The 23,864-nt window shown below is 42.3% G+C and overlaps 1 protein-coding gene and 1 pseudogene across 1 annotated transcript in view; both read right to left on the bottom strand.

Moving 5' to 3' along the window:
• Positions 1 to 23,864, bottom strand: part of pcdh15b (protocadherin-related 15b) — a 780,285-nt gene that overhangs the window by 514,402 nt on the left and 242,019 nt on the right. The gene's annotated exons all lie outside the window — the stretch shown is intronic.
• LOC140185919 (sin3 histone deacetylase corepressor complex component SDS3 pseudogene) lies at positions 10,905 to 11,840 on the bottom strand (annotated as a pseudogene).

The raw sequence follows: 23,864 nt of genomic DNA, 5'->3' as shown, positions 1-23,864 counted from the left end.
CTCACGAAACAGCGCGCGCAGGCAGAGGGCTGGCCCCAAGAAGGGCGCCAGGCCATGTTCACCAGCAGGGGGAAAATCCCGCGCGCAGAAAGGGGCTGGGAATATGCATTCCCCACAGCAGTCCCGCCCCAGGGAGGGCGGGAACGGGAAGGCTTTAAAGCAGGCCGCAAAGTTTGAATAAATCTCTTTATTGCAACTCCAACTCACCGACTCCGTGTGGTTATTCTAGCGCTGTGTGTAGTACACCCCTACATTGGGTGACCCTGACGGCCCAAACGATATTTGGGCCAGAGATGACCGACACCGCATCTGTTCACGCAGTTTTGTTACAACTGCCAAGCTTTTGGCCGCTGAGATGCCGTCTGAGGTTTGAACAGGCAGAAGCACAATTCCACATTCGGCAGATAACCTCAGAGTCCACTCGCTACTACTACGTGCTGATCTCTCGCGACCAAGAGACTGCTGCACAAGTTGAGGAGTTTATACAGTCACCCCCAGAGAACGGCAAATACACAGCATTCAAAGCCCTGCTCATAAGGACTTTTGGACTCTCACGGTGTGACCGAGCACACCGCTTAATGCACCTGGATGGTTTGGGAGATAGGCCGCCGTCGGCATTAATGAACGAAATGCTGGCCCTGGATGAAGGACACAAACCCTGCCTCATGTTTGAGCAGGCGTTCCTAGAGCAACTGCCCGAGGACATATACCTGCTGCTGTCCGACGCAGATTTCAGCGACCCCCGGGAGGTGGCGGCCTGAGCAGATGTGTTGTGGAATGCCAAGAAGGAGATAGGGGCATCCGTCGCACAGATCACCAAGCTGCGTGCCCAACGACAGACCAGACCAGGCCCGGCAGCAGAGCCCAACGAACAATGGTGCTTCTACCACCAGCGGTGGGGCACAGAGGCCCGCCGCTGTAGACCACCCTGCAAATTCCCGGGAAACGCCAGGGCCAGCCGCCACTGATGGCTACGGCGGCTGACCATCAGGACAGCCTCCTGTACGTCTGGGACAAGCAGTCGGGACGCCGCTTTTTGGTCGACACCGGAGCGGAGATCAACGTTTTACCTCCAACGAGTTACAACGCCTGCAACAGAGAACCGGGACCCACCCTGAGGGCCGCAAATGGCAGCACAATACGAACCGACGGCACCCACACGGTGCAGCTACAGTTCAGCTCCAGCCAGTTCACGTGGGACTTCACACTGGCCGCCGTGGCCCAACCACTCCTGGAGGCAGATTTTCTGCGAGCCCACAGCCTGCTGGTCGACCTGCAAGGGAAGCGACTAGTCCACGCCAAGACTTTTCAAACGCTCTCCCTGGGTGAAGCAAAGTTGCCAGCCCCACATCTGGACTCCATCACGCTGTCCAACGATGAATTCACCAGGGTCCGGGCGGATTTCCCATCAGTACTGACACCGCAGTTCACGGCAGCCATGCGCAGACACGGAGTACAGCACCACATCCCGACCCAGGGACCACCCCTCCACGCCCGTGCTCGAAGGTTGCCCCCGGACAAGCTCTGACTGGCGAAGGAGGAGTTCAAGAAGATGGAAGAATTGGGGATCATATGACGGTCCGACAGCCCATGGGCCGCCCCGCTGCACATGGTGCCCAAGGCAACGGGGGGCTGGATACCATGCGGTGACTACCGCAGACTAAACGAGGCTACAACGCCAGACCGCTACCCTGTGCCGCACATTCAAGACTGTGCAGCAAACCTGCATGGCGCAAGGATCTTTTCCAAGGTAGACCTCATCCGGGGATACCATCAAATCCCGGTACATCCAGACGACATCCCCAAAACAGCACTCATCACCCCGTTTGGACTTTTCGAATTCCTCCGAATGCCGTTTGGTCTAAAGAATGCCGCACAGACGTTCCAGCGGCTAATGGACGTGGTGGGACGCGACCTGGACTTTGCATTCATCTATTTGGACGACATCCTCATAGCCAGCAGTAGTCGTCAGGAGCATATATCCCACCTCCGCCAGCTCTACTCCCGCCTGAGTGAATTCGGCCTTACAATCAACTCAGCCAAATGCCAGTTCGGACTCGACACCATCGACTTCCTGGGCCACAGGATTACTAAAGACGGGGCAACCTCTCTGCCCGCCAAGGTAGACGCGGTCCGCCACTATCCCCGACCCAACACAATCAAAGGCCTGCAGGAATTCGTGGGTATGGTGAATTTCTACCACCGTTTCCTCTCCTCAGCAGCCCGAACCATGCGCCCCCTGTTCACTCTGATGTCGGGTAAGGGCAAGGACATTACCTGGGACGAAGAGGCCGCAGCCGCTTTCGTTAAAACCAAAGAAGCCTTGGCAAACACCGCTATGCTAGTGCACCCCAGAACGGACTTTCCTACTGCCCCCACGGTGGACGCATCCAACACAGCAGTCGGTGGAGTGCTGGAACAACTCATCGAGGGTCGCTGGCAACCCCTGGCGTTCTTCAGCAAACACCTACGACCACCCGAACTCAAATACAGTGCTTTCGACCGGGAGCTATTGGCACTACCCGTGGCAATCCGACACTTCAGGTACTTCTTAGAAGGTAGGCCCTTCACCGTGTTTACAGACCACAAACTGCTTACCTTTGCATTCACAAAGGCGTCCGACCCCTGGACGTCCCACCAGCAGCGACATCTGTCCTACATCTCCGAGTACACGACGGACATCCGGCATGTCTCTGGAAAGGACAACATTGTGGCGGACGCACTATCCAGACCTACCATACAGGCCCTGTCCCAGGGGATGGACTATGCAGTGCTGGCAGAGGCACAGCAGGCAGATGCTGAGATCCCCAGTTACAGGACTGCAGTCTCAGGTTTGCAGCTCCAAGATCTCCCTGTAGGCCCAGGTGAGAAGACCCTACTATGTGATGTAGCTACCGGCCAACCCCGCCCTGTTGTCCCAGCAGCCTGGCGTCGGCGGGTTTTCAAATCTATTCACAACTTAGCGCACCCCTCCATCAGGACAACCATCCAGCTGGTCGCCAACAGGTTCGTGTGGCATGGGCTGTGTAAACAGGTTAGTGAATGGGCCAAAACGTGCATGCAGTGCCAAACGGCCAAGGTACATCGGCACACCAAGGCTCCGACGCAGCAGTTCGAACCTACCCGCCGGAGGTTCGACCACATCCATGTGGATATCATGGGGCCCCTGCCAGTGTCACGAGGAGCGCGGTACCTCCTAACTATGATAGGCCGGTTCACCAGATGGCCAGAGGCAGTCCCGCTCACCGACACCACCTCCGAATCCTGTGCCCGAGCACTGATCGCAACCTGGGTAGCCTGCTTCAGGGTACCGGCCCACATTACCTCCGATAGGGGTGCCCAGTTCACCTCCAGCCTGTGGTCGGCTATGGCCAGACTTTTAGGATCGCAGCTACACCACACAACTGCCTACCACCCACAGTCGAACGGACTAGTGGAGTGTTTCCACCGTCACCTGAAGTCCGCTCTCATGGCCCACCTGGAAGGGCCTAACTGGATGGACGAGCTTCCCTGGGTCCTGCTCGGAATCCGCACGGCGCCCAAGGAGGATCTGCACACCTCGTCGGCCGAGTTGGTGTACAGCGCACCCCTGGTCGTCCCAGGAGAGTTCATACCAGCCCCAAGGGGGCAAGAGGAAGAACCCACAGCAGTCCTGGACAGACTACGGGAGAGGCTCGGTAACCTGGCCCCCATACCCACTTCACAGCACGGACATAGCCCGACCTGCGTATCCAAAGACCTGCAGAACTGTAAGTTTCTTTTTGTACGACGGGGCGGACACCGGGCACCGCTACAGCGGCCCTACGAGGGGCTGTTTAAGGTGACCAGGAACAACGGGTCCACGTTCGTGCTGGACATTGGGGGGAGAGAGAGAAGGTTTTCACGGTGGACTAACTCAAACCGGCCCATGTGGACTTGGCGCAGCCGGTCCAGGCTCAGGCACCGCAGCGCAGGGGCAGACCTCCCAAACAGAGGCCGATCCAGACTGTGGACATTGGGGGAGGTATCGCTGGTTCTGGGGGGGGGGGGGGTTATGCGGCGACCCATTTTCTAGCACCCACGAACCGGCTCACGAAACAGCGCGTGCAGGCAGAGGGCCGGCACCAAAAAGGGCGCCAGACCATCTTCACCAGCAGGGGGAAAATCCCGCGCGCGGAAAGGGTCTGGGAATATGCATTCCCCACAGCAGTCCCACCCCAGGGAGGGCGGGAACGGGAAGGCTTTAAAGCAGGCCGCGAAGTTTGAATAAATCTCTTTATCGCAACTCCAGCTCACCGACTCCGTGTGGTTATTCTAGCGCTGTGTGTAGCACACCGCTACACTACATTAGTTGATATTTCTCACCTCTTTTCTTCTGCAGATGAATTCATACTTCCATTTATTCTATTATATTCTTCCATAACATGCCACACATCATCCCTAGAGCCTTTCTGTTACAATCTTTCCTCTGCCATCAATGCTCCATAAATGCTTTTCTTGGAAGTATGACACAAAGAGTAATTGCCAAAGAAATGATGTCTTACTATCACATTGTTTAGGGTTTAATATCAAATCTTCTTGCTAAAAATGATCAATCAAACCATTGTACTCTGATTTGCAAATTGAGTGGTTCATATTGTAAGTAGTTTTAATAGTAATTGAATTTCACTTGAATTCCTTACCATTCTTCACTTTTTTACCTTTTGAGGTTGGTCATGTTTAATATCTTTCTGCTCAAAGATTAGGATTTTTTTGGCTAGATAATGAAAGGCACTCTTCACCTCAATAAAAAACTGAATATCAATCTCATTAATGCAGAGTTATGAGCTTTTTATATTAAAGTTATGACTCGCTTGGCAAAAGATACCTGCAGCATGCAAACTTACAGCTTAGTTGAAGATGACAGACGTTTACACTGTTTATAAGAGATGAAACTGCGACTCAGTTATGCCTATTTTTATATATTAACATGGAAATCATGAGGTTTTGACTACTCAATGCAAATGCATCCAGATTTCATTCTAAATACAATGGATTCAATTGATTGGGACACATAGGCACATAGGGCCAAAATTTCATGGAAATAGTTAAAGATATAAAAAGGCAAACTACTGTCTAACTATGTAACAATTTATATACTTAAATGAAGTACAGAACGAATTAGAACACGACCAATACCTTCACAGTACTATGAAACTGTGTATTAGTTCCTAATAGTTATCAATGGAGGAATTCATCTTCCATGTTCTTTCGACTGATTTTGAAATGAACAAAATCAACACAGATATCTGTTGTAGATAATGGACTAAATTAATACAAAGCTTTAGACGAATGCATCCTCCAAATCTTCATTTCTAGTGTAACATTCAAGATAATTGTCGCTATCTTTGTAATACTTAACTTGTTGAGGTAGTGAAATCATTTCATTGTCACTCCTGGCCATTTCTGGCATCTCTGAATGTATGAATCTGCAGAGAACAAAACTGTTCCGAATTGTCTATTGCTTATTTCTCGCCAACTATCTATAACAATAATCACTGCTTTTCGAACATAAACACATGCAACTGACGTTATTTAAAAACTGATTGCTCTAAGCATGAGGTAGTATCTAACGGCCATGCAAATGCACGTGACTGACACGAGTTAGAAACTGTTTGGCAATAGTCACCTGCCCAATTAAGCGGCATAATGTTCCAAATAAAGAAAGGAATTCCCAGCTACTTTCATGATATATTTTTTGTTTTGTTAAGAGCTGTCCCAAATAAACGACTGCCCTGATTAACTGACGGCCCAATTAATCTGAACCCACCGTATAAGAAATAGAAAGTGTTGAAAACACTCAACAGATCAGATAGCATCTATAAAAAGGAACAAGGTTAATAATTCAGTTTAAAAAAGCCTTGGACTGAATTGTTCACTGTTTCTGTTTCCTCATTTACTATATGACCTGCTGAATATTTCCAGTATCTGCTTTTTGTTTTGGATTTATATGTTTGGGTTTATAGTTCTCAGGTGAAAATAATGAAAATAATATATTGATAAAAATCTAAGTACAAAAAAAAATCTACAGATTTTGTTAATCCAGAGTAACATACATAAAATGCTGGAGGCACCCAGCAGTTCTGGCCCAAAATGACATCTCTTTTCTCCGTTTCATAGATGCCGTTTAACCTGCTGTGTTCATCCAGCATCTTGTGTGTGTAATGATCTGGTTAAGATTCTTACTGCTATGTTGTAGGTATTTCATTATCAGCAGTTTTCTTTAAAAGCAGTGTGCCATACTGGAAAGCATGTTTTGGCTTCTGCTAAGATAAGGACACATGTTGTCCAACCCAGGAAAGTGAGTAAGCCAATCAGGATTGTGTGGAAGTGTTTCCTGAAAGACAGTAATCTGGTTTGGGGGTCTTTTTGACTGGAATTGTGAGAGGACAAGAGGGAAGGTGGCTGAGGACGTCGTCCCTGTTGCACAAGGTGCTTTGGGCAGATGAATGGTTCCAAGGAGCAAGAGCCAATACTCCCATGGGAAAGCCCGTTTTTTTAAAATGGATTTCCAGCACCATTCGGAATGTGGTGTGTGCTTTCATGCAGACCATGGGTCCAGCGAGTAAGTAAAAAGGGCAACTTCAAAATGAGCTCTAACTGTATGTGCACATTTAAACTGGGTTAACTGTAATGGACTGTTTTATTTCTTTTTCCTACTAACTGTTCGATAAAGCTAAAATTAGTAAATATACTCTCTTTATAATTTCATGTGGTGTACAATTTGATATTTCTTGCCCGATTGTCAATTGTGCATGGGTAGTATTTATGGAGCATTTGCTCATATCGAGGTTTCTTTAATCGGACCATCATGACATCCCTGTTTGGTTGAACTCCAAATCATACTGGCCCTAGATGCCTACTCTTCATGCAAGATGGCCTTCTCCTCGCTGAGTCCCTCGAGACGAGCCAAGTGTCCATATGAGCCAGCTGAGGGGGCTACATGTGTGTTAATGTAGATCTAGCAGTCTTTGCTCATTCAGAGTACCAGACCTGACATGATGAGGCTAGATAATCAGTATTTGTTTAGTTAATAGTAGTAACCATAATGAAAAAATGAAAAGTAATTAAAAGTCATTTACTTCATGAGTAGGAAAATCTACCAAGCAAATATCATTGTAAAATTAGCCAAAAGACTCAAATCTGATTTCAAACATAGGACAGCCATATTATTGTGTAACCTTCCAAAATTCAAGGGAAGATGCATAGTTAGACCTGAAAGGGTACCTTAGAGGTGGGTATGGGGTGCAGGATGTTATTTGACACCATACCTAATAATGAGGCCTTGATACACTCTGCAATGTTGGGCATTTCATATCGTCTCACTAATCTGACATTCTGTTCCAGGCTTCACCACTGGTTTACCAGATGGAAATAGGAAAAGGATGTATTTAAGGCCACCTTGAGAAACACAACAACCCCACTGACCTCTGGCAATCCCTGGCCCATGACTGCTCAGAATGGTGGAGTCTTCAGGATGTCTTTGAGAACAGAAGCCCTCCCTAAGTGGTGGAAGGAGCCAGCATCCCACAAACTAGCTCCCTCCAGCCCTGTCCCTAATCCCATCAGGTACCACCTGACCTGCCATCTGTAGCTCTCATGTTGGCCTCATCTATCATCCACGAACACACAGGCTCAGAGTGGAAACAAATCAGCCTCAATCCCATGGGAGTGTCTTAAAAGAGCATAGAAATTCTTCGGTGCTTGAAAAGAAACTTTAGACAGGACAACAACTCTTTGTTTTGAGGTCCCATCATTTTAATTTTCTTTTGGACATGAACCCCCATATATGATGTCCATTGGAATAAACATTAAGTACTTAATACATATATTGGGCCTTACTCTCTTGGAGTGTGTTGGTGGGGCAACAGGATAGTTTGGATGAAAGACCATAATCCACAGAATGTGTGGCTGGAGCAATTGGGAGGAGAAGGAAAGGAGGTGTGTCATTCATGGGTGAGGGAAATCAAGACCCTCAGGATCAGATTGCAGCTGTTTTGTGGAATAGATGGGAAACTGAATGGACAAGAACACAATCAGATTAGGAATTGTGGCCTGCACATGTCTAGGTGGGTGGGTATATTAATGCACTGGCCCCAAATGCATTGAAGCCTATTAAATATTGAAAGGCCAAGATAGAGTGGATGTGGAAAGGATGTTTCCAATTGTGGGGGAGTTTAGGACCAGGTATCAGAACCTCAGAATACAAGATGTCCATTTAGAACAGAGATGGGGAGGAATTTCTTTAGCCAGAGGTGAATTTGTGGAATTCATTACCACAGATGGCTATCAAGGCAAGGTCATTGGGTATATTTAAAGCACAGGTTGATAGTTTCTGGATTTATTGAAGCATCAAAGGTTATAGGGAGAAAGCAGGAGAATGGGATTGAGAAGGATGATTAACCAATTATGACTGAATGACGGAGCAGACATGATAGGCCAAATAGCCTAATTCTGCTCCAATGTCTTATGGTCTTACATTAGCATGTCAGACACACAGAACAATTGGAATATATATCTCACAGACCTCATGGTGTGTTCCTAATCAAGCTTTGCAATCAGTTTTCTAAATAAGTTTTATCTCAAAGCATACAGAGACACCATAGTATTTCCTCAGCCCGATCTTTTTCTTTCATCACTGCAGATGCTCTTTGTGGATGGTTATCTCAGCAGAGATGAAAAATGGTTCATATCAGATGCACATTCTTTTTAAGATAATAAACAGTAAGATTCATATGGTAAGATTAAGGATATTTAAGGATAACTTTTATTCAAATATCACTTACAAGGATGATGCTGGCAGTGAGAACACAGTAGGAAGCTCTGGACGTTCAGCACATTTTACCTAGTGCTGGACAACTCAAATTACCTGACCAATGGATTTTACCAGCATAATGAGATGCTTCATCACATACTGCATAAACCATATACTTCTAAAGAAAATGCTCTTTCTCATCTTCAGATCTAAAATAACAACTATTTCAAATGAACTTCTTTTTCTTGAATGATCAAAGGAAACAGCTGCAAAAATATTGGAGACATTTGTCCATTTAAACCTACGTTCTCAACTATTTTAAAACGGTTTTAAAAATACAAACAACAGGAATTCTGCAGATGCTGGAAATTCAAGTAACACACATCAAAGTTGCTGGTGAACGCAGCAGGCCAGGCAGCATCTCTAGGAAGAGGTACAGTCGACGTTTCAGGCCGAGACCCTTCGTCAGGACTAACTGAAGGAAGAGTTAGTAAGAGATTTGAAAGTGGGAGGGGGAGGGGGAGATCCAAAATGATAGGAGAAGACAGGTTTTAAAAATACTTTGGTTAACTTCTCTTTCTATTCAGATCGAAGTTATTGGAGTATTTCTGCTCCTTTGAATATCACCCAGGGGATAGAAGTCAGTCAGTATGTTATCAGAATAACTAAATGATTTATCTATGAAGACAAATGAAGTTTTAACTTCTGCATCATAAACTGGTTAATAGATGGCACTCTACCTATTAAACTATGGGTTAATGCATAAGTATGATCCTGTTGCCTTACCTGCTGAGTTTTTTTAACATCTCTGTTTTACCATCGTATTTTTCATCCTTCCAGTAATGTTTAAAGTTCAACACTCCTTTTATTTCACAGCCAGACATTATTGATATTGGATTTTCATATAGCTATGTGCAGTAATATTTCTAAAATGAACACCATATGCAATGCCCTCTTTCTTTTTTCACTAGCTCCTTCTTGCCCCCACCCTACAACCACCCACAGTCACACAACTTCGTACTTCTCAGCTGCAGACACAATGAAAGTTGACACAAGCCATGAGGACGAAAAATGCCTTTTCTTCTGTGTACATGCACAGTATACTTGCTGCCTACATTTCCCACATTGCTATAGCTCATTAAATTATTTTGCTATCTTTGTTCATAAATAATTTTTGTTAGATTAAAAGGACATGCCCAAATTTGGTTTGAATGCCTAAGGCCTAATTTCATTCCATTCCACAGTGAATCATCTGTTTGATACATTTAGACGAATCACTTAATAATCTTGAAAACTGAATCCATATGTTGTAGATTATGGTTTAAATAAAATACTCAGGGTTTAGTGGATCAAGAGAGGCAGAAGAAATTGTGTTGTGCATGTGGCCTGGTTACACAACAATGCTATTAATAAAAATGCTGGAGATGGGAGCTAAGGTTCATGGTTCTTTACTGGCAGAAACCGAACTCGGCACACACGTTCAGATCAATACGTGCCTAATAGCGCATGCAATGACATGTCCTTACAACATAAAGTAGTCCCTTATTATACTGTAGGCTATACGGTACACTCCTCCCCTTTTCTTTTAATAGTGTATCAACTGTTTCTTTTTACTGGGGCACTATGCTAAACAAATATGTTTGCCCTTAACATACAAATGCCTACCATTTGTTTACTTAGTAACTTAATAATGTCAAATTATAACAAAGTAATGTAATAATATCAAATTGTAACAAGCTTTTTTTTAAACTTTTGGTCTAAGACCCATTTATAACTCAAGTCTGGGGTCTTCTCTAGATTGTCCAGCACTGAAGCAAATAGGTCTTCACTCTATTGTCTGGAATAAATTAAACAATCCACAAATTGGCAGGTTCTAGCCATAAAGAGTAGTCACCTCCATCTTGCAAAAATGATGAAAGCAAAGTAAAATCCGTGAAAAGGTGAATGTTATTCTTAAGAATATGTACAATCATCAAAACTGAGATGGCATTGGAAAGTGTCTTCAAATATTGTGTTCTTCAGTCTGTCAATAAACTTGTTTGTTTTAATACAGATTTCTATATAAAAGACATGAAATTTTACCTCTGAGCACAGGGATAAGAAGATATGCGCCTCCAACTTGCTAAGAGTTCTAGGCAGCAGGTTGCCTCCGTATAATGAAGACTCCTCTGTGCGGCTGTCCTAGATATATACGCATCATTGTGCTATCACTTGTCTTCCTTACCCATATCTCATTTGTTCCAACTGAGCTAATTACACAGCCAATCTTCGTATTCTCCTTAGATTCCAAATAAGTAGCCTGACCTTTATGATACCATCTCTTATCATTATATAACTTTCCATCTTCTATTTGTGCTTCATATCTTTGTGCTGGTGATTCAACAGGAGTGCTGGGAAGATGCTCAGGAGAAGACGGAGATGCTGGTCTTTAAGGAGATTAAAGCTTATTCAGAGTTTGCAGAACTTCCATTATCTGTTCATCTGTTAACGAGTAATTTAACGGCGCAGGTGCAGGTTTTCATCTTTTGTCTGTAATTGGAACAGGGTCATTCGGTCTCCTCCTTAGTTTCCTGGTCATTATTGGCTTTACCTCCATAGAATCTCCTGTGAGTTCCATTGTTAGCCTCTCATTCTCAATCATCGTTTTCTTTTCTTCTAACTCAATCTTTTTATCTTCAAATTCCTTCACTGCTGCTTCCTTCTCTTTAATATAATTCCTTTTCACTTGTTCTGTCTCCAGTTGCAGCAAAAACTCTGCATTTTGTACTCTTTCTTTGTATTGTTGATTTAGTTTCTTCATCCTTTTCTGATACTCCAACAAAGTGCCTTCCTGTAACTGCTGTAGCTGTCTTTTGAGAGACGTCAATTTCTCCTGGTACATCTGCTCTTTAACTTCCGGGTAACCTTCATCATCCTGCTTATTTGCAATATCTGTCTCCCTTGCGTCCTCTGTATCTTCATCCGAGTTGCGGCCATAGATACCGTGTTCGTCCTCATCATCAATGGTGTCTAGCTCCTCCTCATCGTTGGAATAGTCAACAATGGGTGAGAGGAGAGCTGCAGACATCTTCCCCGCCGAGCTGCCCGCCTTTGTTGACACAACTAATGCTTTGATAGTGTGCCAATCCAACTGGATTTTCCTAAGCCATTCACGTCCCAGCAACGGTGGTCCTCCATTTTTCAGTACATAGAGGTTCAGTTGCTGTGTTTTGTCTCCGTAGGTCACTGTCACTTTAATTTTACCTTTGGGACACACCTTCTGTCCTGTGTAAGCCTTTAGCAGTAATTTAGTTCGTTTCAGAGGTATGTGAGAAAACAGATGTTTGTAGTTGAGTACAGCGATCACTGTTAAAGCTGAGCCTATGTCCAACTCCATTTTCAGTCTCATGCCCGCCACTTGTGGAGTGGTCCATATTACTCTTCGATCATCTGTCTCATTCATGCTATGAAGTTGCCGACAAAACAATTCACTTTCATCGGAGTTGTTTTCATCAGAACTGCCTTCTTTCATTTTGTGTACCTTGTTGTATTTTCCTTTCTGGGGTTTCTTGTTTCTCTGTATTTTGCCCTTTTTCTGTTGTTGACTAGCTTTGCACACTCTGCCAATGTGGCCCTGTTTGCCACAGTTTCTGCATTCTTTGTCTTTAAACCGACAGTCATCCAGGGCATGTGACATGTTCCCACAAGAGTAACATTTCTTTCCTTCATTCCTGTTCAGTGACATTTTATTCGTGGCATATTCCAGAGATTTTTGTTGTATCACGGAAGCACCCCCTGCCACTGTTTCCATTGATATTGCAATGTTTAGCGCTTTCTCGAATGTAAGGTCTCTTTCACACAGAAGCTTCTTCCGTGTGGTTTCACAGTGAATGCCACACACTAACCTGTCCCTCAATGTGTCCAATAGACCAGCTCCAAATTGACAATGTTCTAATAATTTGCGCAATTCAGCACAATATTCAGAAATGCTTTCATTTTTGCTCTGATTCCGATTGTGGAATTTAAATCTTTCAGCAATGACCAGTGATTTGGGGTTTAAATGCTGTTGGAGAGTGCCTACTACTTGCTTGAATGTTTTGCCAGCCGGCTTTTCAGGGGTTAACAAGCTCTGTAACAGGCCATATGTTTTTGCTCCCATACTACTGGATAAGACACTGGCTTTCTTTTCATCCTTAACACCATTAGCCTCACAATATAATTCTACTCTTTCAATGTAAGTTGCCCAGTCTTCACTGCCACTATCAAATGCTGTAATGGTTCCAATCATCACCATCTTTGTTATGTTAATTTAGCCCCGTTTTCCCCTTATTTTCCTTTTTGACTCACTTGTCCTTTTTGCTAGTGCCACGGGCGCACTCCGTCTAGATGTGTGTGTGCCGTTCCTTTTCATCTCCTGTCTGGGGCAGGCAGAGCCTCAGTCCCTGGGGGTCAGCACCGGCTGTGGTCTCGACTGGACGTGCTGCGGCTGCAACTGTGTCTCTTGGTCTCCCAACGTTCCCAACCCCAGCTGTGCTCCCGCTTCCTTTCAGACGCAGCCTCGCTCTGCCTCCTTCTCCCGCTCCTTGGCTCGTTCCGCTCTTCTTCTGAGTGACGTTATCAATTAAAACATGGCGTTCTGATACGATGTAGGTTCATTAACCTCATCGCCAATTTGTTGTGTATATGGCCTGGTTACACAACATGCCATTAATAAAAATGCTGGAGGTGGGAGCCAAGGTTCATTGTTCTTTACTGGCAGAAACAAAACTCGGCACACACGTACAGATCAATACTCGCCTAATAGGTCATGCTCAATATGTGCCTAATAGTGCAGGCAACGACATGTCCCTACAACATAAAGTAGTCCCTTATTATACTGTAGACTATACGGTACAAACTGGATATGCTGGAATCTGGAGTAATACTTAATGTGTTGGAGAAAGTGAGTGGGCCAGGCAGTATTCTTGGAGGGAAACTGAAAAGATGAAGTGTTACAACCTGAAATGTCAACTATCCATTCCCCTCCATGGATGCTGCCTGACTTGTTGAGTCTCTCCAATATTCTTTGTATTTCTGGGAGCAGCCCACTGACCACATTTACATAATTTGGACGTGGTGGCGGAGGGGAGAGGGTGTTGTGTGCATGATGATAGCTTCTGTACCCAAGAGTCCTTTGACAAAGTGGAGCAATCTGTGACAAGGCTTCAGGTGAGGGAGACTGAGGAAATGTATCTGCCCCTTCAAATATCTGATTGTCTTTCGCTTCCATCAAACACCTTTGAACTTGTTTTCAGTATCTCTCATGATAGACACTTAAAAAAATACTCGAACGGTTTAAACAAATTAAAATTTAAACAATGCATTTCATGGAAAGCACTCTGAAATTAAATAGAAACATTAAGATATATAAAATAAAAAGATAAACAAGCCACTTATTGTACTTACATTTATATTAACAGCAACATGGTATTTACACCAGGCAAAACTGAAGGGAGGAGCCAGATGTGAAACACTAATGATCTGAACTGGTGTCCAGCTTCGGCTTAGTACATCATTGCTACATAGACAGGCTCACAAGTGAGTCCGACATGTGAGTAGGAAGTCAAAAACATCATCTCTGACCTTTGCTATACAACATATAGAGGCAGAAATTTCAGAGAAGCTGACACAGCTGGTATTTTTATATGATCCACCACATTCTGTTTAAAAACAATACGATCCAAAAATGTTGTTTGTATTTTAACTAATCTTTTTAATGTTACTTTAAATCTTTTTTATATTAACAAGTCATTTATTTTAATGTACTGGTGCATTTATTTTAATGGGGTCGAGGATTTTGTGATTTGTCTGCCTCCTTATCACCAATGTTAATTCCTAGTTTTCCATCTTACCACAGCTATTAAGAAAAGTCATACTAGTGTAACAGTTTAACACAAAAAATACTTGGCTCATTGGATCACAAATGCAGTTTTTAATGATTGGCATTTCTATAATGAACACCTTCAAAAGGGTGATCTCAAATGTAGATAGAAGATTGGTAGAGTAACTTAATATGATGCCATAAATATTAATATTGAGGATAATATTTTGATCTTAGGTGCATTCATGCTTCATGTTACAAATGAAGTTGTGCATAAATATTACACAACGTTCATAAATTCACTGCTGAAATATAAATACTGTATATGAGATACCAATAAAGTGATATCATTTACAGAAAGATCTATTTCAAAATCTGCTGTTAACTAAACTTTAATCAATTGAATATTGTTTTGTTTTCAACAATGTCATGTAATCTGTCTCAGGATAATTTATCAAAACCAGTGAAAGCAGTCTATATGAGCAAACTTATTCTCTGTGTAAAGAAATATAGATACCTTACAAGTGTGCTAGATGCAGAGTCATTTTTTTAATAGACTACCATGAAACTTAGAGAAACTACCATGGAGGTGGGGGATTGCTACCTTGTTGGTGTGAGTTAGGAGGTCAAGCAGCTAGTAACAGGGTAGGAAAAAGAAAAGTTTTCTTGCATGTTAGTAATTTTGCACTAGGTTGTTAATACCTAGTTTAACTTAATGTAGATAAACAATGAGAATTGGAGTGTATGGATCAACTTGGTGCAGACCACATATCAAATCCATCATCTGACCTCAATGACATGCTCAGCGGCTATCCAGTACTAAATGCACTGCTGCTGGTCTCAGCATATTTCTATAGGTTTCAATTGTTAGCATTGGGTATGAACGGCTACATCATTTTCGTTCTTTGTGGTTAGAGCTGAGAGTGGAAATCATTAAACTGCCTATCTGGAAAAACAAGACTATAGTTGATTATGGATGACAGCAAACGCCCAATTTACTGATGCAGCTTGGTCAACCTTGATAAGCCAAAAATAGAGAAAGAGGTACTCTTTGCATGAAATGCCATCAAATCTCCCACTTATACTGTTACGTGGCAAAGTGTACTAACATATAGAAATAACATATGAATCAATGTGAGTAAAACTTTATCCAAGGGTGGACAAAGCTAATAAGAGGAGGCATAACTTTAAGATAGTTGGAGGAAAGTATGAGGGGTGCTTTCAGAGGTCAGTTTTTTACACAGAAAGTAGTGAGTAGTGCCAAGGGTGGTGATAGAGGCAGATACATTAGGGACATTTAAGAAACTCTTAGATTCTTCTGAATACAGCAGAGCAAATTTAATGGCCTCGTGCACATAGTATAATATTGTCAAATTCCCATCTGCTCTCAACTTCCCCACTTGCTTCATGCACTGAGACAAACAATTTAAATCATTACGGGCTTCCCATTAACATTGAAATGCCCTGGGATACCCTCATAGCCTTAACACTAACTCCAAAATCAAAATACTGCAGATGCTGATAATCTGAGATAAAATCTCAATATGCTGGAAATACTCAGCATGTCAAACAGCATCTGCAGAGAGCAAACCAGGGTATGGTTGATTGTTTGAAATCATTCAACGATTTCAGTTATCAGCCAATTTGTATTTCACATTTCAATGTTTGTTTTTCATCTTCCCTTGCCTCTTCTAGTTTCTCAGGTTTCCGTCAGCACCTTCTCCTGACAATACACATTTACACATTTCAGTCAGCAAAGTTATTTATATCCCCTGGAGTCTCCACTGGCCTTCCCTTTTGACCCCCTACTCCTCCTCACTGTCCCTTCAACAAAAAACTCATTCCACTTCTAACTAAAGGTCACCAACATGAATCATTAACTGTTACTATTTCCACAGTTGCTGCCCAACTTGCTGAGTAGTTCTAATATTTTAACATTTTTATTTCAGATGCAACATTTTATTGTTTTTTTTTAATGGAGGCCCTTTAATGCTAAATCTATAATCATATCCTAGGGCATTTAAGACCATAAGATTGTAAGACATAGAAGTATTTGGCCCATCGAGTCTGCTCTGCCATTCCACCACAGCTGATTTATTATCCCCGTAGAACATTAGTTGGAGTTCTGACTGATTCAAATTACAGATATTTTCAGTATACTCTGACTTTATTCCACTACCACCAGCATTACACCTAAACTGTGCAGATTCCATATATTGCCAACAATTCAACCATGATGCACACATCATCCGAATGCATTTCAAGACTGACAAAAACATTTCCATCTCAGTAAGTACATTTGTGAGAAAAGGGTGCTGGCCATTATCGGAGAGGCTACGATGCCTGTGGTTTAGCATTGTGCAGAACAGTGGAGATAATGATGAACTCTTGCCCAACTCTCCTTCTCCCATTCCACTTGCCCCATCACCCCACATTAACATCTGATTTACCAATGGTACATGACATAAGGACGCATCTTGCTGCTGTATCACCCACTATCTTCACCCTTTCTTCCTACAGGTAGCAAAGAGTTTTCAGCTACATGGGCAGCAATGTCTCAGCAGCAAGAGAACCATGAATAAGATGTGTGTTATTTAGTCTAAAATTGGCAGCCCACACTGGTATTCTGCAGATCAGGCCTGGATCATGTTATATCATTTGGCGTGAATGGTTTGGGTGGGGTTAAATATACCTAGGTACTAGCACCCCAGAAGGAAAGCTCACATGGAGTCTGTTATGTTTTGTAACTTCAAGACATTACACTAATTCAAAGGAAAAGAAGAGAGCTGAGAGATGCAAGCCTTAATTTGTTCTTTATCTTAATCGAGATGTGCACTTATCTCTTGGTAGCATCATGACATATACAATTCACATTTTTATGTAACCATAATGAAGTATATAAACAACAAAGAATGCTTAATCAAATAATATATTTACACAATTACTCAAATATTACTGAAATATCACATATACAACAGATTTCACTGCTGATAACGTAGACTGCAAAGTGAGTTTGATTGATAGACACAATGACATTATTAGCAGCTTGAAAGCGTACATAGAATATCAAGGAGCACATGGAAATCCAGTCTAAACTAGAACAAGGGTTTGTATGGAGCCTGGAGCCTATCCTTACCATCATGAGTGACGTGGCCAGCTCAGTTTCATCACGGTACCCTACTATTATACTGATCATTGCCAATCCTTCCCTTTAAAGCCACTTTCCTCCATTAATCCACTATTCTGTGATCCCTTAATATTCAAACTTACTAGTCTCAGTTTTGAGTCTCCCCAAGGTGAAGAATTTCTTCTCATCTCTGTAATGAATGGCATATTCTTTAATTTGCATCTGTGATCCCTGATTCTGGACCAGCCAGGGAAACATCTTTCCTGTCAAAACCCATAAGAATTTTCATATTTCAATGAAATCACCCCTCATTCTTTAAACCCAAGAGTACAGGGTCAGTCCTCAAAGAACTAGTCCCTTCATCCTAAAATTTAACTGTGAATCTTCACCACACACATTTCCAGCTGTAGTCTCACCAGGACCCTATATAATTGGAGTATCTGCTCTCTTATTCAAATCCTCTGACAATAGAGGCCAACACATCATTTTGCCTTCCTGGTTGCTGTATGTGCCATGACTACTAAGTGCTTAGGTCTCCCTGAACACCAACAGTTTTCAATTTCATATCACAACATTTATTTCTCACTAACAAAGTTTCTATACTATACTATATTCTATACATTTTTTCTATACTATATCCCAACTGTCGTCATCATCTATTCACTTAGTATGAGTGCGTCCCACTTTCATCTCTTTTCATTCTCATCCCCACTCACCCAACATTTTGATCATCAGCTACAGTCAGTTAGATATTAAGATGATCAGCAACAAGAGAAAAGTAAAACAGGAACTGTGATGGAGTGGATGTTGTGTTTAGTTACTTCTATTCATCTATGGGATTGAGAGCATCACGGCTTTGCCCAGAACCTAATGCTCATCCCTAGTTGCTCATAAGAATACAATGGAGACTTGAGTTCTGCACTAATTAATACTACAGTACTCCCAGAGTGCTGTTAAGTAAGGAGTTTCATGATTCTGGGCAAACAGCAAAGAACTTCCTAAGTAGTCCTTGTCTCCATAGTTACATTTTATTCATTCATGAGATACAGTCATCACAGGCTAAACCAATCCGGAATTGCTTTTGATAAGCTGGTGGTGAGCTGCCTTCTTGAACAACTGCAGGCCTTGAGGTATGGCTATATTCACAATACAGTTAAGGAGAGAGATTTTGACACTGCAATATTGAAGGAAAAGTGATATATTCCAAGTAAGATTGATGTGTGGCTTGGAGGGCAATGTCCAGGTGGTGATGTACCCACCTCCCTGTTGTCCTTGTCCTTCTAGCTTGCAGAGGTCAAAGGTTTAGAAGGTCCTGCAGGCACAACCTTCTCTTTTGCTTTACTTCAGACCAGTCCCAGGAGCCAGGTGCTTGCTGGATAGTCCTTGTGCACAAGAAGCCATTGTTTATGTCGATGCAAAGACTCAAAGGTAGCAGACAAAGTGGGCTGTTGCATAATGAAGTAATTCACAGCTGTTCCCTTGGGATCAGAAGTTCACCAACAGCTGTTTTTGAGTTTGGTTCTCAGTTTAGTTTTTCGTGGAGGAGGCCATAATCCCTGGCACTTCCTGTGCATCACAAGATTTTTGTGTGGAATTTAGGAAACGTTGCTGCAGTTTATGCCTTCTTGCACTACTTGGAATCTTCAAAAGTCTACACACTCAGTATTCCTGCTGCCCTCTGCTGAAGGAGATGAAGTCAACTGCTCTTCAGCAGTAAGCTTGCTTTGCTACCCTAATGCAGATGTGTTCTCAAATTGCAGACATAATTATCATTCCTAGGGGCACAGAAATTCATACCAATAAGTATTTATTTGCCATTGATAAGGTGCTTCGCAGCCCTGCTCAGGGGCAGTGTGTGGTTTCAGGATGTTGGAGATCTTTGCGAATGTACTCTTAGAGAACTGGAACTTCTTCAAGCATGGCTCCTCAGTTAGATGGATGTATGAGACCCACTCCTGGATATAAATAGGCTATCTTTTGTCGCCTCCATTCCCTCTTGAATCATTGTACACACAGAAACTTCCAGCAACGCTCCCACATTCAGCAGTAACTGGTCCAAACAAACAATAAACCGTATGTTCAGCCAAAGCACCATTTCAAGATTTCTCAAATTCCTACACTAAATAACAATCAAACTCCAGAAAATCTACACAACCAACTCTCCTTCCAATCAATCACCAACAGCCTTGATTGCATGCAATGTTCCTGTTAAATATACTGTACAAGCAGGGGTTCCTCCTGTTGTTAATCTAACTGTTTACAAATCTGATATCTGCTGAATAATTGAGGTCTAATTGGACAGCAGTAGCGTGAAATGAGTGTTGCATGAGGGGTGATATCAAAATGGCAAACAACACACTGACAACATATTGATATAATATACAAGAAGCTCAATCTAATTTTGCACAGACATGCCAACAACCTGTACAATTTCGAAGACTGAAAGATCAACAAGACCAACAAATTTATAAAATTTAACTAAATTAACCTAAGTCAGAAGAAAAGCTTTTTATCTCTTCACTATATCGAATAAAGAATATCATTAAACACTTCTTATAGGTCAAAATAGCAAATGACAAGCTTGAAAGACTGATGACATTTGCAGCATTTCTGTCTGATAGGATTTGCCTGGGAGTGGATCAACAAAAAGAAGCATTCAGCAGCATGAGAGACTCATCATATAGTGGTGGATATTATGGGACAAGAAGCAGGTGAATGGAATACTTAAGCATGAAATTTAATGCAGCCTATTAAATTGTTTCTACTTAATTCTATCCCAGGCAAATTGATTTTTTCCACAGTATATATGATGGATAAATTCCTGTAAACAATTACATTATGAGAAACAACCTATCTTTTGGAAATATATTTTGTCTGACAACAAAATAGCCATTTTGTCAACTGCTTGAGATTAGTGATCCCCAGACAGGAAAATTCAATATTATATCATTTACTCAGATGTTAGCACAATTTCAATGTGGTTTCACTTGAATGTTTTAGAGTTACTGAGAAAACCAAAAATTAAATAGAAAATAAGGTGAAGGTTTGTGAAGAAAGACACAATTCAGAGGTGAAATAAAAACAGAGTGATAAAAACAATCAACAAGTCAGGCAGCATTTGTGGAAAGAGAAAAAGATTTACCATTGCAGATCTAAGACCCATATTTCAGATTCTAGCAATTGCAGTCTTTGTAATTTTCAATCATGAGAAACATTTTGTTATACTGGACGTGGGAGGTCTTAGCTCCTAATTAATTAAATCGAAAACTAAAGCCAACTGTAGACTTATCAATTTTTTGGATGACACTGATTCAGGCTACGTAGTTAAAATGAAACAATAGATGCAGCCAGACCTTTGCAGTACAACTGGGACCTTCTATTCAAATATGGTGACAGGCAACAGATTTGATTTGGAATACCAAAGGATATGAGTGTGAAACAATCGTAATAGAACTAATACAAGATGACTAAAAGGCATCTGAAAGTATCATCTCTGCAATTTTTGGACTAGATAATAGATTCAAGGTACATTTAATATCAAAGTATGTATGCATGAGATTTGTCCTCCCACTGACAGCCACAAAACAAAGAAATACCATGGAATTCATTCAAAGAAAACATCAAACACGCAATGTGCAAGAAAAAGAACAAATCGCACCAAAGACAAAAACAAACGAAAAATGCAGAATATAAAACATCAAACCATTGAAACAGTGTAGGAACATTCATAAAGTTTAGTTCAGTTCAGTTCAATTTAGCACTGTGTGGTTCATTGACTACAGGCTGCAAAGCCAGTCCAACCTGAGCAAAATTACCCAAAATAGCAATAAAAAAGGAGTAACTACAAACCAGAAATATATCATAGCATAAACCACAGAGTCCAATCCACAAACTGCATCGATTAAACCAAGACTCTGGCACCTTCCTCCCGGAACAGCAAGCAAGAGACTGGTCAAATGCAGGGAGACAGCGCTGAATACCCGCTTGCCTTCTGCTCTCATCCTCATTGGTTTCAATCTTGCTCTCCACTTTAATTGGCAAGTTTGGCAAGAAAAGGAGTCTCCAGGCTGCACACTCCACTCGGACTCTCACTGAACTTTCTTGGAGACAGCAAAGCACCAGATTACTCAATTGGCGTGAAAACACACCACCAAATGTAACTCATGGGTACCAATGGTAGCAGTATCATATTTGGAAAGAAGTAAAAGAAGTAATTTCGTGAACTGTCTGAAGGAGACAGTTTGATCTCATTTATTGGCGCCAGTTAAAGAACCATAAGACTACAGGGGTAAATTTAGGGAAATTATTCACTTGAATGAAATTGAATCTCAAGAACTTTGGGAAGTTGTTAATTGGTGTGCACACTGACTGCCCCAATTCCTTATATTGCTTTTCCATCAAGAAAGGTTCCATACCAAATATGCCCTATAATTTCCCTCTTCAACTTTCACCACATATTTGTTTAATGTCCTATCGGAAACATTGAGGGTCTGCATAGCTATTTTCTCAGCTCAATGTGTAGAATTGGGACTTAGATTCTGATTCTTTATGATCATAACATTATTTATGTCCATTAAATTTTAAAATGTTAGGAATCATTCAAAATGATCCTTTACACTGTGCGTTGATTTTTGTACGTGTCGCAATATCTATTCTGCTGTTTTTCCAGGAGGCATTTTGAGTCAAGGTCAAACATTAACCAACCTTGGTTTTATTTGCATGATAAATAAAAATAAACAGAATTCAATCCTAAAACAAGATACCTCTTCTTCTTATGATCCAATGTAATATAAAACTACAAATCATAAATCACTCCTACCAGCTCGATTATAATTTGAACCGCACTTAACCTGTTGCTGTACTTGAGCTGACAGGTGGATGTCTGAATGGCACATTGATCATCCTATCTGATAGAGGGAATGAAGCAATGTTCCCTCTAATTTGTAATGAATAGCGTGCGCGAAAATCTAATGCTGTGCAATTTTTTGCCCAATGACAACATGTGTGCACTGAATTTTAAATACAGGTTTCCCCCGCCATCCAAAGGTACAGCATTCCTATGAAACAGTTCATAAGCAGGAATGTCGTAAAGTGAAGAAGCAATTACCATTTATTTATATGGGAAAATTTTGTGAACATTCACAGACCCAAAAATAACCTACCAAATCATGCCAAATAACACATAAAACCTAAAATAACAGTAACATATAGTAAAAGCAGGAATGATATGATAAATACACAGCCTATATAAAGTAGAAATACTTCCCTACAACGATTGCCTGCACAGATCTCCGTAGTGAAAATCTCACGCAAGTGCTCTCAGCAGAAAATCTCACGCAAGTGCTGTTGGCATAAACGCGCTCTCCAGTAACCTTTACACTATGAAGCTGTCAAATCTACCAAATAACACGTAAAAATACACAGCCTATATGAAGTAGAAATAATGTATGTACAGTGTAGTATCACTTATCAGAATTGGGAAAACAGCGCCGAGCACACTGTTGATGGTGTGTTAGGCTGAGTCGTCGCAGGCTGGGTGGTGCAGTGGCCCCCACCCTCCGGGCTGCCGACCCGATACATTGCCACAAAGAACACAGCGGTAGCCGGGAGGCACACAGCACATCTTTAAGAAAAAAGCCGAAATAAACATGCTAATTATTAGGTGCTGCCCGGCACGTAAATGTCGGTGCAGATCAGAGGCGATTGCGGATTGCATTGCCTCTGATCTGGGCCGACAATTACGTGTCGGGTGGCACCTAATTAATTAGCATGTTTATTTCGCTTTTTTCTTAAAGATGTGCTGTGTGCCTCCTGGCTACCGCTGCGTTCTTCGCAAATCAGTATAGTAACCGTCCGGGGCCCGGGTGTTGGGGTGGTGGGACATGGGGGTGTCATCTCATCATCGATCAGGGCAGGCAGCTCATCTTCTCCTATGACTGCCCGGCTCGATGTCGAAGGTCGAGGTTCGTCGTCTGCTGTGGCTGATGTGGAAGGCTTGCTTGACTGCTGAGCCTTGCACATTTTTCCATCATACAGTTGTTTGTAAGCAGTCAAACCATCCTGCAGGTATCCCCTAAACCTACGTACCCTTTCAAAATTAAAGTCGTACATTATCATCGCAGCGA

The sequence above is a fragment of the Mobula birostris genome, chromosome 21, assembly GCF_030028105.1.
Source record: "Mobula birostris isolate sMobBir1 chromosome 21, sMobBir1.hap1, whole genome shotgun sequence".
NCBI classification, from domain to species: Eukaryota; Metazoa; Chordata; class Chondrichthyes; order Myliobatiformes; family Myliobatidae; genus Mobula; species Mobula birostris.
The sequence above is the reverse complement of the archived record's forward strand: the minus strand, read 5'-3'. Positions and strand labels throughout refer to the sequence as shown.